Raw genomic sequence first — 14,282 nt, 5'->3', positions numbered from 1 at the left:
AGATATTTTAAAGTCCCACACTCTGCATTGCTGGGTGTGCTGCCCTTAAGTCAATTTAGACCTTGCCCCCACCTGACACACAGGTTTTCCCCTCAATCCCCTTCCAGCTTCCAGACTGTGGCTGCCTGTCTATGGCCCTGATTACAGAACCCACCTGGAGATTTTGGCCTCTTCACTAGTAAGATGTCCTTGGCACTCACCTTCAGTTTCTAAATCTGATCTTCTCTAGAACTTCTAAACACTGGAGTCGAGTCTCCTTAATCTCAAGATACCACTACCTTTTTAAAGCTATTCAACCTTTTTTTCTTAATGGTTTTAAAAATGTTCTTAGATATACCTACTACTATGTATAAGAGCAAATTTATCTCAACTGCTAAAAGTTATTGTTATAATTAGGTAAAGAGATACCATTCTCAATATTAACATAAAATTATATTTTACAACATATGTGAAGATGAAAGCTTTTATTAAAGCATGCTCTGTTTTGTTTCCTATGGATGAAATGAATTTAAGACTCTATTTCTGTTGCTAAAGTGGTACTAAGTGTAAGTGATATTAAGGTAGTATTTGTTTTCAATTCCCAGCTGAGACATTGATTTATACATATTTTGTGAATTTTACCTAGATGTATGTTTTAAAAAACTGAAATCAATTTAAGTTAAAATAGTATGACTTAATTTCAAAATACATAAACTAGTATTACTGAATTAATACATAATTAATGACTTCTTTGAAAATAGAAAGTTTCTACTCTCTCATTTTGGATTAAAGTAAAAAAAATCCTTAAGATTTTAAAAAGTAATAATAAATCACAAAGCCAAATCATCTTCAAAAGCCTTCCAGAAATTTGAGAGAGTCTGAAAAATTGCCTAGTAACAAACAAATGCCTAGAATCTAAAATAGTGGACTAATTTAGTTCAATTTTATCTACATTTTGTTTAATCTCTTCTTCTAGTGAAACCTGACACAGAGCTCAGCGTGTCTGCCACAGGCGGCCCACAAAACACGTCTTACTCGCACGCCATCTCCATGAAGATCATCAGCTCCCTAGGGATAGTATCCCCTTAGGTGATTTATTCCAATATATTCGCGAGTTTGATCTCAGCTGTCACTCAAAAGGACCAAGAAGATTTCCAAAATTAAAAATTAGAACCCAATTAATCTCCAGCATAACGTCAACACGTTTCATATTTCCTTCGGTGAGCCAAGAAATTTTGGAAGGTGACATCATGTCTGCAAAAATGTCACACCCGGCAGGAAAGATTCTTTGACTAATTAGAGTAGCCCTTTGAGGTGATACTGTGCAGAAAAAGTGTTGAAAATGTACAGTTGTCCAAAAAGGGATACGGTGGCTCACTTTTCTTCCATGATACACAGTATTTGAGATTCATGGCTCAAGAACTTACAATCTCATGAAATCGTTCTGGTTTGGGGGACTTAGGCCACATAGATTATAGAAACACATATTTTCCTGCTTTCCAGGATATTATATTAATGAGAACAGTGAGAAAACAGATTAACAACGGCAGAGGAATTAAATGTAGACAGTGGTTATTATCATTGTAGGAAAGACCATTGAATTCTTGGCTTATTGCAGTTATAGAGGGCTGAGCACAAATCAGTATCTCCTTTCATGCTAATTGCTCCTGTGAGGAGGCTGAAGAAATCATCCTTTCTTAAATGCAGTTAAAAATACAGCTTCTTGAATCCCAATAAAATGCTATATTGTGATTCATTTAAAAATTTATCAGTTTTTGGTTGAAAAACATTAGAAGTTTATCAAAATGATATTAAACAGCATAAATATTATGTTAAAGACTTTGCTTCATGTTCACCTCCTTGGAAAAACAAACATGAAATAAAGACAAGTTAATATAGGAAATCTTTTCTTTCTCTTAAAACCTGCTCTCTATTACAGGAATATGCCCAAAAACCATGTCCCAATCACAAAATCCGTCTCATTCTTTTAAGAAAACAAATATACTTTGAAAAATATCATGCATTCATATTTTAAAAGCTTAAATACTTCATAAAATATACATCATGTGTTCTTCCCTTAGTTATCTCATTGTTTTACTGAGACTTGTTTGTAGATCACTCCCAAATTTGGGTATACAGATGCCCAAACCACTTTCTAAAATTTGGTCCACCTTCCCAGCCACCTGGTAACATGTAAGCCCCTCTGCCATGCCCACACCCCGTCTCAGCATGGTCACAGAGAAACTCAACGTCTTTCCCAAACCTACTTTTCTCTCTGAAGTTCCTATCACATCTTTTTTCTAAAACTCAGGCTAAACATCTAGTCAACTTGAATTGTGATTTCATGGTATCTCCTATTCATCTTCTCCTTGTCTGCAAACCACTTTCTTGTTTCAGGCCCTTGGTGCTTGCTATGTTTTGGCTCAGTGATGAGAGTGTTCCCTAGATTCTCACTAACTCCACTCCTTTCCTGCTGTCATCAATCCCACCCATCTCTTCCAGGTCATCTTCAAATAATGGAGTCTCTGTCCATTTACCTGCATAAGCATTCACTGGCTCACCCATGTGCTGACACATGGCCCAAGTTCATTACCACAGCCCCTCAGGCTGTGCCGACTGTAGACAGTTTCCCATGACTTCCCTTCATGGAGTGGAAGACACAATTTCTTACATTGTTTTCCTTCTGTGGCTGGTTCAAAGCCCTTCCTCCTCATCTGTATATCCACATTCTGCACTCCTGCCAAGCCCCTCTCGAAGCCAGCTTTTCCACTAAGCTTCCAGTTTTCAGCAACTCCCTTTTCGGAACTGAAATACGAACTACATGGTGCCACCTCTGTCAGTTAACATTTCCCATCATGTCCAGTAGTCATTTCTGTATTTATCATATCTCCTTCCCGCAACCAGAAACTAAACTTCTTGAAGGACAGCATCTTATCATGTATTAGTCCCATTTATCTTGAGAACTAAAATAAAGTACTTAATAAATTGCAGAGTGAAATATCCATTTCACATATTATGGATAGTGCTTTTTTTTTTTACTTTTAGCTATAATAAGGAATTATAAATTAAATATTGTTTTACGTAGAGAAAGTCGATTCTTCAAAGTTTGTCTTGTTAGAAATGATCAACTGAAATAAAGACACCTGTAGTGCCCTAACTGTTCCAGTTCAGCTGTGATAACTAGGAAACCCACTGATAATTTCACATAAAACTCAGGGTATTTGGTCTACTCAGGTCTTCAGTTGTACTTATCATGCAAGAATACTTTGACAGAGCATGACCTTAAAATTATGAGATTGATCTCACAAGTGAAATGAGAAAACCAAAATCTTATTCAATGGATAAACGATGTATCAAAAGACAGCAAAACACAACCACATGATTAGGGGCATTATGTGAAAATGAAAATATATTGGCTAGAAACAGCCACATGTGAAGGAAATGAGATACTAATATATTAATATACGGGTTCAGATACATCATGTAATAATAGAATTGAAGTAGATTCTAACAATCTTTATCAATCATTCTCTCCATTTAGAGAGTGTTTCCCAAAAACCTGAGGAATCATCATCGAACCTGTCATGGAATATTTTTTATGATAAGGAACTAGCAACCTTTAGAGCAGCACTTTTTGATACTTTTATAATTCAAACAGTTGTCAGTGTCATAATGACATACTTGAAGACTGATCAAACTTTTGTGCACCTATCTTTAGAGAAAAGTGCACTTCCACTAAAATACCTTCACAACAATCAAGACAGTGATTATATTTACCCAAATTATTGCTCAGGCAAGACATGCCCTCCCTTCTTCAGTGTTATTAGATGACACCCACCAGCATCCTCGTCATGGCTCCCTAACATACATCGATTCTGTTCATTCATTTAGCACACATTTTTGAGGGGTTGGTATATGCAAGCATTGAGTTCTAACCTGAAGGGGAGACAAAGATGGACAAGGTAATTTACTTGCAAAGTAATCTTCTTTAGTTCTATGTCATGACTCCATAGTATGTGCACTGGGAATCTTGGATCATTTGTTTTTGTCTGGACAATTGCAGGTATGACAGCCAACTTGGAATTATACAAGTTTGAGAATTTCTCCAGAAATGTGCCATTGGCCGAAAGTTCCAAGAAAAACTAATATTCCATATAAAATCCCAGTGAACATTTTAAGCATGGCTTATATATTTAAACAAAGAATACATTGCTTGGTATGTGTGTGTGGCCTGGACGGAAAGTAAATACACAAAGGCTATCTTTTAATATTGCATATGATAAGGTCAAAAGAAACGTTTCATGTGTTCACTCCTGATTTTGATTTGACCACCTGTACTGTGAGAGTGAGTCCAACAGTTGGCAAAAAGAGTCAGTTTGAGCATAAGAAAACATCCAAGTGTGGCTAGGTTTTGCAGAGGAAGGGACGTTTTCCAAGGATCACATAATATGATATGTGTACCCACTCTTGGGGATGGAAACCAGTTATATATTCTGGCTTTTACTATTTTCCTAAGCCAAAGCAGAGATGTGATGAGTCCAACTCATAAAAATTCAGGAGAACATATATATATATATATATTTCTTAACAGATGTGGTGGCCTGCTATTTCAAACAGTTGAATTAGAGCAACCTGGAGTGTAAACCCACCTCTCTGACCACCTCTCTGTGGCCAATCCCATAAATGATTTTAATTACCCCTGCCTAAGTGGAAACTATAGAACAATTATTTGGGTGTTATCACAGTGTTCGCTGCTACTACTAGCTTTCCTCATGCAAAGTATGTATGTAACAAGTGAGGTTTTGCACTTTAAACTTTCACTGGCCTAATTGCCCTGTCCTCAAAAGATCTAATCGGAATGCTGTTCCCAGTTTCCCTGCCACACCCAACGCCAGGTAAGCATTCTTTACTTATTGCCAGCCCTTCTCCCTCCTACAACATAGCAAGGAGTGATCTGATAAACTCACAGAGTGGTATTAATGATTTACAATCCCTCTCAGCAGCGTTTGCATTTTTATAGGGGTCAAATGTTTAAAACGTTCATCTCTTGTGGTGGAATTTCAGGCACGATTGGCAGCATGGACCTGAAGACTGTAGTCTCAGCCCCTTCAAGTCGTGCCCCACAGACAGCTCTCTAGTTTGCCTGCAAGTAAGGACAGCTCTGAAGATTGCTGTTCTGTGTGATTCATAAGATGAAAACAGTTATTTTAGGTGCCTGGGTTATAAGGATGGGAGAACAGATAAATACGTTCAACTGCTCCATAGTGTCTGGATCACTAAAACGCCCCATCGCCTCCCTCTCCTTCCTTCCACAAAGCTGCGGGGCATTCTTTGCTGATAGTAAACGTTTCTAAACAGCCAGATTGTCAGCGCAGTTGCCTATATAGGCCTGTGACCGGCACTCTGGCCTCTATAGTTTTTAAGGACTCCACAGACAAACTTGATGCACAGACAGACTGAGAACCACTCTGCTGGGGAGTTCACATTTTCCTCCTGTTACAGTTCTTGGTAGACTTTGGGTGGCTGAATTTGATCTGTGAATGAGGTTCTCCAGGAGCCAAATATCCTGGTTGAACTCATAACTCCATGAGCCAAAAGCATCCACTGATGGACTCACCGGACAGTGTCCTGGCCACTATTGTTATAACCAACCTGTTCTGAATTGTTCTGACTTTTAAAAACCACAGTACTTGTGGAAGAGAAGCACCGATTGCTGGTCTTCTGACACAAACAGCTAAGAGCAAACGTCACTTAAGAGGAATAGGAAAAAGATGAAGACAGAAATAAATGGAATTAATGTGATCTCAATACATAAACTAAGTCACATACTAATAAAAGCAAGATACCCATTCAACACATAAAATATTAACTTCCAGAGAGCGAGGCTGCCAGGGTTTGTGTTGTCCTGGCTATGTAAGGGAGGGTTTCTTCCCAGTTCCTTCCCCTTCTCCCTTACAGTCTGTTCTCCAAATGAAAGCCAAAGTGATACTTCCAATATGGAACTAGATTGTGGCTTAACTTTGCTCAAAGCTTCCAGTGGCACCTTATTGTTCTCAGACTAAATATTGAGCCTTTCTCCTGGAAGGCCCTACTTGATCTGGCCCAGCTATCTCTTTAGTTTCATCTCCTGCCTCTCTCCCTAGAGTGCAGGGGCCCGGCACCTGGACTTCCACGCTGTTCCGCAAGGAATCACTCTTTCTTCTGCCTCATGGCCCTTGCATTTCCTGTTTATTCTGCCTCAGCCTTAAGGCTTAATCTAATCAGCTGTTAGATTTAGTCTTCTGTTCAAATGTGACTTCATCACAGGACTTTTCTTGACCAGTCTATATGAAACAGCACTCCCTGCTTCTCACTCTGATTTATTTTTCTTCTTAGCATTTAAGTCCAGCTAACATCAGTTGTGTATCTTCTATTTCTCTCCCAGCAGAATTCGAGAGCAGGAACCAGGACTCTTGTTCGCTTGCTGTATCTTTAAGGCACCTAACGATGTCCAACACATAGTTGGTGTTCCACAATAGTTGTTAATAAAACAATGAATAAAATGACCATTATCGTATGCCTGACTAATGCATAATTTCACTTTTAACCCTTACAATGATTTTGTGAGTAGGTGTCATTAACCCCAAACTCAGAAAGGTTAAGAAATTGCCCGAAGTAATAAACAAATACTGAAACAATAATAAAAATGTCAGCTTGCCAGTCCCCAAAGTCCAGAGCCTGGTTCACCACACTCAGCTGACTAATACAGAGAAAAGAAAAATCACAAGACATTTATGCAAATGCAAACATATCAGTAAAATATGCTTCTGTTTATTATGTATATAAACCTCCAAAGGAAGACTGAAAGCTATTTGAAATTGTAAGGTTTCTCAGAGCCTTCTGTAGAATCTTGGGTCTAAACTGGTTTATAGCTTTCCAAGGAAAAGAAAGATTGCTTGCAATCAGGGAGCCTTAAGAGCCCACTTTGTTTTCAGAAGGGAAAGAATAAAACAAGAATAAAACAGAAAGAAAAAGACAGAATAAAAGGAAGGAAAAAAAAATACTTCCCCTACCAGATGCACTGAAACAGAACTGTCAAATGCAGCAAAATCTTGTAAAATGTTCCTCTGCTGTAGGCCATAGAATAGAATTGTAATAAACTCTGACCCATAAAAAGTCATGTAAACATTATAACCTGTTTTTACTAGCCCTTTAAGCACGGGGAGCAATTGATCTAAAACAGCTTGGCTCTCTTTCGCTCCCAAGTCTCCATGAGAACCCAGCCTCCAACATGGGTGTTCAAATGCCTCTGGCACAGAAAGCCAAAAATAGGAACGAGCTAGAAAATTGTAGCTATTTAGCCACTTGCCCTGGGCAGATGTTCGACAGTTCCAAGAGCAAAACAGCCAAAAGGAATACTCCCGAAGAAAAGTACCTTTACAATACCTGTGGCCATGGAATTATTTAATCTACAGTATCCTGTGTCCATAAGTAAAATAAATATCCATGTCATCCTCAGCTGCTGGTTTTAGATGTCGCTAGAAATCACACTAAGAAAGTTTTTCATGCAGTGAAAGTAGCCATATCAACGCCTCAGGACAGATGAGGTCTGACTGTCTCCCTACGGCTAAAATGCTTTACCGTATGAAACATGAATGTGGAAAAATTCAAGTAAGATTTTTACAGGTGTCAACATGCACACTCATTCTATTACATATTTGTGGAATGCTAGCTAAGCTGGCCTTGCAAATATCTTTTTCTTCTACATTCCTAGAATCTATAGGGAGAGCTAGGGGAAATCAGGCAGGAAGCCCAGCGGTGCCTCAGCAGATTGTAAATTGTGACATCTTTCTGATATTGTTTTTGATCATCCTTCCAAGGGATTGAGTGTCTGAATTTGTCTCAGCTCCAAAGCGGATGGTCTTGGCTAAGAGCAGATGGGGACAATCGTTAATTAAAGGCTCACTGAGGTGGACTCGCTCACGGTGGCTGAACGGTCTCATGATGCATCGATCACTGCCCATTTCCGCGATGGCCTCATGGGCCGTCACTCTGTAGCTTCACATTGTGGATGAATTGACTGACTCAGTTCAGCAGTTCAGTGCAGTTCAGCAAACACACTTTCCTACCTGCCTGTAAAGAGCCAAGGACTTTGCTAGATGTGGATGAGTGACACAAACCCAACTCTCAAGGAACTTAGAAAAATCTAGGAGTTGTCCCAGGTCAGGACTGGAATCTGCTGCCGATTCAGACACTCCGCGAGTACTGGACAAAGAAAGGCATCTTCTTATATTCTCAATATTTGATACCAGAAACAGAGATTTAAAAGTGCTTGCTAAGTAGTCCCAGTAAATTCTTATTAAGTGAAAAAAGTAAAGAGAAATTAGAAATGAGTTTTTTTCTTATTCTAACTTACGAATTGCAAGAATTTTCTAAAATCCTGAGAAAAACATAAACGTTTTTGTCTAACATATGTGTTTTACATAAATACATGTATGAATAAATTTCTTAATTGAGACAGTAACTTTCCCTAAGGAAGATGTATATTTAAGATTTTAAAAAGTAGTGGGAACCTGAATGTGTCTCTATTTTTGTTTTTTAAGCACACTGACAATTTAGCAACATGCCTTACTGGATTTGAAGGGGGAAAGTATTTCTTTACACCTTCCGGAATCCCACAAGCACTACCTGGGGGCTTAACCAGAAACAGAAAGAAAGATTATATCTTGCATATAAACAGTGTCTATAGATTACTCAAATAGACCAACGCATTTGATCTTCAAAATAACCCTGGAAAATTCGCTGATTAATGTATCATCTTTGTTTTAAGATATGCAAAATTGAAGAAAAGTTATTTTTACCAAAATTGCATATACAGCCAGGTCCTCAAACTCTTAATGTTCTTTTTAACATGGCAAATTAGATTGTAAGACATTCCTGGTCCCTCATTTCTGGTCCTGCCTACCCTTTTCTTTTCTGACCGTTCTTCTTGAACAAAAGCAAGTGAAGCTAAGGTGGCACCTCCTCAGAGGGGAGAGTTTCCACCTAGAACTGCACCACTTAAAGCACAGCATGGGCCAGGCACGGTGGCACACGTCTGTAATCACAGCACTTCGGGAGGCCGAAGCAGGTGGATCACATGAGGTCAGAAGTTCGAGACCAGCCTGACCAACATGATCAAACCCCATCTCTACAAAAAAATTAGCTGGGTGTGGTGGTGTGTGCCTGTAACCTCAGCTACTTGGGAGGCTGAGAAGGGAGAATCACTTGAACCTGGGAAGCAGAGGTTGCAGTGAGTCGGCATCATGCTGCTGAGTTCCAGCCTGGGCGACAGAGCAAGACTCCATCTCAAATAAATAAATAAATAAATAAATAAATAAATAAAGCATAGCCTCATATTCTAGCTAATCGTAATGGGCATCATTACTTCTATTTTCTCAAAATAAAGAAACTGTAATATATTTGTCATCGCATTTGCATTTTGATGACAGCTCAAAGTAAGAATTCGGAGAGTTAATAATTAAAGTCAAGTAAAAATAATTAGCTGTCATACACTGAGAGTTTGCTCTGTACTAGGCACAAATAAAAATGCTTTTCCTGAACCTCAATGAAACTTCACAACACACATGTGAAATAGGTAACACAATTATTCCCATTCTACAGCGGTGGGAACTGAGGCACACAGAGGTTAAGTAACTTGTCTGGAGCCACACAGTGAAAAAGTGGTGAGAAGAGTAGACTCTATGCTCCAGTTCTTAATCTCTACATAGTCCTGAAAGCACCATGCCCAAGGAGCATAGACTAGTAATCGTCAGACATATATCAATATATTAATTTGTACAAATAGGTTGAGACTGAGCCTAAGAACATTTAGGATTAAATAAATGCCTGAGGCCTTTTTTCTCTGTATAAGGGAAACTCCTTATACAGCAGTCAGATTTCATGACACTTACCACTACCATGAGAACAATATGGGGGAATCCACTCCCATGATTCAATTATCTCCCACAGGGCCCCTCCCACAACACTTGGGAATTATGGGAGCTGCAATTCAAGGTGAGATTTGGGTGGGGACACAGCCAAACCATATCATTTCACCCCGGCCCCTCTCCAATCTTATGTCCTCACATTTCAAAACCAGTCATGCCTTCCCAACAGTCCCCCAAAGTCTTTATTCATTTCAACATTAACTCAAAAGTCCACAGTCCAAAGTCTCATCTGAGACAAGGCAAGTCTCTTCCACCTATGAGCCTACAAAATCAAAAGCAAGTTAGTTACTTCCTAGGTACAATGGAGGTAGAGGCATTGGGTAAATACACCCATTCCAAATAGGAGAAATTGTCCAAAACAAAAGGGCTGCAGGTCCCGTGCAAGTCCAAAATCCAAGAGGGCAGTCATTAAGCCTTAAAGTTCCAAAATGGTCTCCTTTGACTCCATGTCTCACATCCAGATCACACTGACGCAAGAGGTAGGTTCCCATGGTCTTGGACAGCTCTGCCCCTGTGGGGGTGCAGGGTATAGCCCCACTCCTGGCTGCTTTCACAGGATAGCACTGAGTACTTGTGGCTTTTCCAGGTGCATGGTGCAAACTGTGGGTGGATCTACCATTCTGGAGTCTGGAGGATGGTGGCCCTCTTCTCACAGCTCCAGTAGGCAGTGCCCCAATGGGGTCTCTTTGTGGGGGCTCCGACCCCATACCCGAAACTTGGTAATTTATAAAGAAAAAGCGGTTTAATCGACTCATAGTTACACATGGCTGAGGAGGCCTCACAATCATGGCAAAAGGATAAAAGCACATCTCACATGCTGACAGGCAAGAGAGAATGAGAGTCAAGGGAAAGGGAGAAGCACTTATAAAACCATCAGATCTTGTGAGACTTATTCACTACCATGAGAACAATATAGGGGAATCTACCCTCCCATCATTCAATTATCTCCCACCAGGTCCTTCCCACAACACATAGAAATACAATTCAAGATGACATTTGGGTGGGGACACAGACAAACCATATGAGAAGTGATTGAGAAGCTTCGGAATACAAGCAACCCAATTATTTGTAACTCCATGCAGGAAAGTTACAAATGACCTATCTATGGTTCTTTCTTTCCCAAGGCCACAAAGGTGTAATACCTTAACATGAGACAACATTCCGGGCCCATGGTGATATGGTTTGGATCTGTGTCGTCACCCAAATCTCATGTTGAAATGTAATCCCCAGTGTTGAAGGTGGGACCTGGCGGGAGGTGATTGTATCATGGAGGGGCATCCCTCATGGATGGTTTATCATCATCCCCCAGGTGCTGTGTAGTGAGTGAGCTCCCGTGAGATCTAGTTGTTTATGGTGAGTTCTCATGAGATCTCTTCTTTCTCCTGCCCTGGCCATGGAAAGGGCTCACTCCCGCTTTGGCTTCTGCCATGACTGGAAGCTTCCTGAGACCTCCCCAGAAGCAGAAGCTGCTATGCTTCCTGTACAGCCTGCAGAACTGTGAGCCAATTTCTTCTGTTTCTTAAATAAATGGCCCAGTCTCAGGTATTTCTTTCCAGCAGTGTGAAGATGGGCTACTACACGTGGTATTGTGTGTTGATGTTTGCTTTTGCATCTTTGTAAAGCAGTTGTTAGGCTTTCCAAAGCATCAGAACACATGATGTGAGCAATCTCATTCAGGAAGGCTCGCAGAGGCAGTGGACAGAGCACACTAGAGATGTATGGATGTTGTGTGTGGTTCCAAAAGTCACTGAGCTGGAATGCCAACAGGGACAAGGACCCAGACTGTGCCAAGTCAGAGTTATTGTATCCAGTTATGAGGGGAGCCTGTGGGGAACCCTGAAGGAGCCTTCCTTTGAGTGGAGGCTTGAAGCCTGCTCACCTTTGACCTCAAGGAGAGCATGGACAACAAGAGCCACAAGAGGACATGTAGACAAGGCCCATTCATATTTCAGTGGCCCAAAGAAATTTGGTATCTTGGTGTTTTGGCCAATGACCATATTACCATTAAAAAGTTTCACAAATGATGTACACCCAACACTTCAGATAAGTGCCTGAAGTAAATCAGGGTTTACATGAAAACATTGCTTGACATATTTTTTTGGTATATTTTCTTTTTCCTCTTTTCTTTTTTTTTTTTCCAGACGGAGTCTTGCTTTGTTGCCCAGGCTGAAGGGCAGTGGTCTGATCTCAGCTCACTATAACCTCTGCCTTCTGGGTTCAAGCGATTTTCCTGCCTCAGCCTCCCGAGTAGCTGGGATTACAGGCGCCTGCCACTACACCTGGCTAATTTTTGTATTCTTAGTAGAAACAGGGTTTCACCATGTTAGGCTGATCTGGAACTCCTGACCTCAGGTGATCTGCCTGCCTCGACCTCCTAAAGTGCTGGGATTACAGTAGTGAGCCACTTGGTCCTGCCAGTGTGTTTTCAATTTTTTGTGCATCTTGGATCATTTTTCAAGTTAACCTTGGTCTCACCAGTGGCTAAAAAGGAAATCTCAATCCTATCCTTCCCTGGGAATTGGCCGTAGGAGGGGTGCCCTGCTGTCTCTGAATCTCAGCACGTGCGAAACATCAACACGTACAGGCTGAGGACATCCACCACTTGCTCACAGCTGGACATGTGGCCAGACTGGGCTCCCAGAAAGTGGGGAGGAGTGTGTTCATCTCCTTTCTCCGTAATCCATGAATCAACAGAATTCAGAGGGCAGTGACGTACAGTCAGGTGACATAGCGTTATCTTCTCATTTAGCACCTCAGTTAGCAGTGGAGTGGAGTCTTCTCACCTCTCCACTCACGTTGGTTATTAGTAAGACTCAAAAGATGTCCAGCTCTGTCTTTACAGGAGAACAGTGAAAAGTGAAGAAAAAATAAGGGCTAACACTAGGTGTTTACTAGGCCACAGGCACTGTTCTGAGAGCATTACATCCATGAACTCATAGGGACATCTACCAGTCCTCCCCAAAGAGATCCAGGACTTCAAAGAAAATTCAAGGTAACGTCCAATCTGCTATGCTCAGTCCCCTGTGTACGTGTCCCCTTGTGTTAGGGTTAGTGGGATACCACCTTCTCAGATGATTTAGAGAAAAATTCTAGGAATTCATTTCTAATTAGAGTCATAAAATTTAGATGTCTCTCTAGGTTTAATGTGTTGACTAAAATAATAAAAACTTTCACAGCTTAATATAGGGTAAATCACCACCTTAATCCTAGGAAATAGCTAAATAGTAAAATAAATAAAACCCTTGATGGGGAATAAATGTCATATATGAGCAATGACCTAAAGTCACGGATAACTCCAGCAGGCCCAAGGCTGGCCTCACAGGGTAGAGGTTACCTTTGGAAGGGAACAGAAAGACAGATTAGGAGAGGCAGATTCAGCCATTATGCAGGTCTTGAAGTTACTGGGATCAGTAACTTCTGACCATCCCTTTTGGGATGAGTAGGCAGTGACTCTGCAAGGGTGTTCAACAGATGACCAATCTGCCCCAGGGTTTCTGGAAGAATCATTTGTATTGACAGCGTTCCTAATTGAAGAGCAGTTATTCTATGGCACAGCTGAATTTGTGTGATCAAACGACGAGACTGGGCAGACTGGCTGGGCTCTTAGGCTGCAAGACATAATTCCAGAACATTGCAAAATGGGCACTTTCATACGATTTTATATCGCTAGAGCCTGGCAGTAGAAATGAATCAAATGAAACAGCAGGAACCTGAAAATGTTGTTTGTTCAATTGAAAAGCAGCCTGGAATTTACTCCCACATAGTCTACTCACCTAAAAGCGCAGTCCCGTAATCACCGTGTTTACACTGCCTGTCTGACTTACATGATACTGCAGCTCACAGCTCAGAACTGCTCACACCCCCAGTACTTCCAGCCCAGCATCCAGGCCCTTTCATCTCTCGTCAATTATCTCTACCTTAGTTTCAACAGCTTAGCAAGCTGAGTTCTTGAGACGCAGAGTGGCTTGATCAGAATAACTCCAAGTGCGCAGAGAACGACAGAGAGACAAGAGGAATGCTTCTCAGACTTACTGGTTTCCTCCAGGGATTTGCTTGACTCTAATTATTGGAAGACCTCCAGGGGCCAAGACTGCCTGGACTTGTCAAGGGATTCCTCTTTCTACCAGAGGACACCATCACCCAGACACTAAATCAGATGAGAGCTAACGTTTTCACAGCAATAAATCTCTGGAACAAAAGAATGAGTTGGAAAACCTTCATTGCATTCTTTTTTGGTGGAAAGAAATTGTTTATAAGAACTAAATTAGGTAGAGTAAAAATTTAGTAAATTTTTTTCTACTCCCTATTTTTCTCACTTCTATGCTAGTAAAAGCA

The 14,282-nt window shown here is 40.7% G+C and overlaps 1 long non-coding RNA gene across 1 annotated transcript in view; it reads right to left on the bottom strand.

Moving 5' to 3' along the window:
- LOC117063528 overlaps positions 1 to 14,282 on the bottom strand; it is a 130,070-nt gene that overhangs the window by 105,603 nt on the left and 10,185 nt on the right. The gene's annotated exons all lie outside the window — the stretch shown is intronic.

Source organism: Trachypithecus francoisi, unplaced genomic scaffold, assembly GCF_009764315.1.
Source record: "Trachypithecus francoisi isolate TF-2019V2 unplaced genomic scaffold, Tfra_2.0 Lachesis_group18, whole genome shotgun sequence".
In the NCBI taxonomy this organism is placed as follows: Eukaryota; Metazoa; Chordata; class Mammalia; order Primates; family Cercopithecidae; genus Trachypithecus; species Trachypithecus francoisi.
Note: the sequence above shows the minus strand (reverse complement) of the source record. Positions and strands in the feature narration are given on the sequence as shown.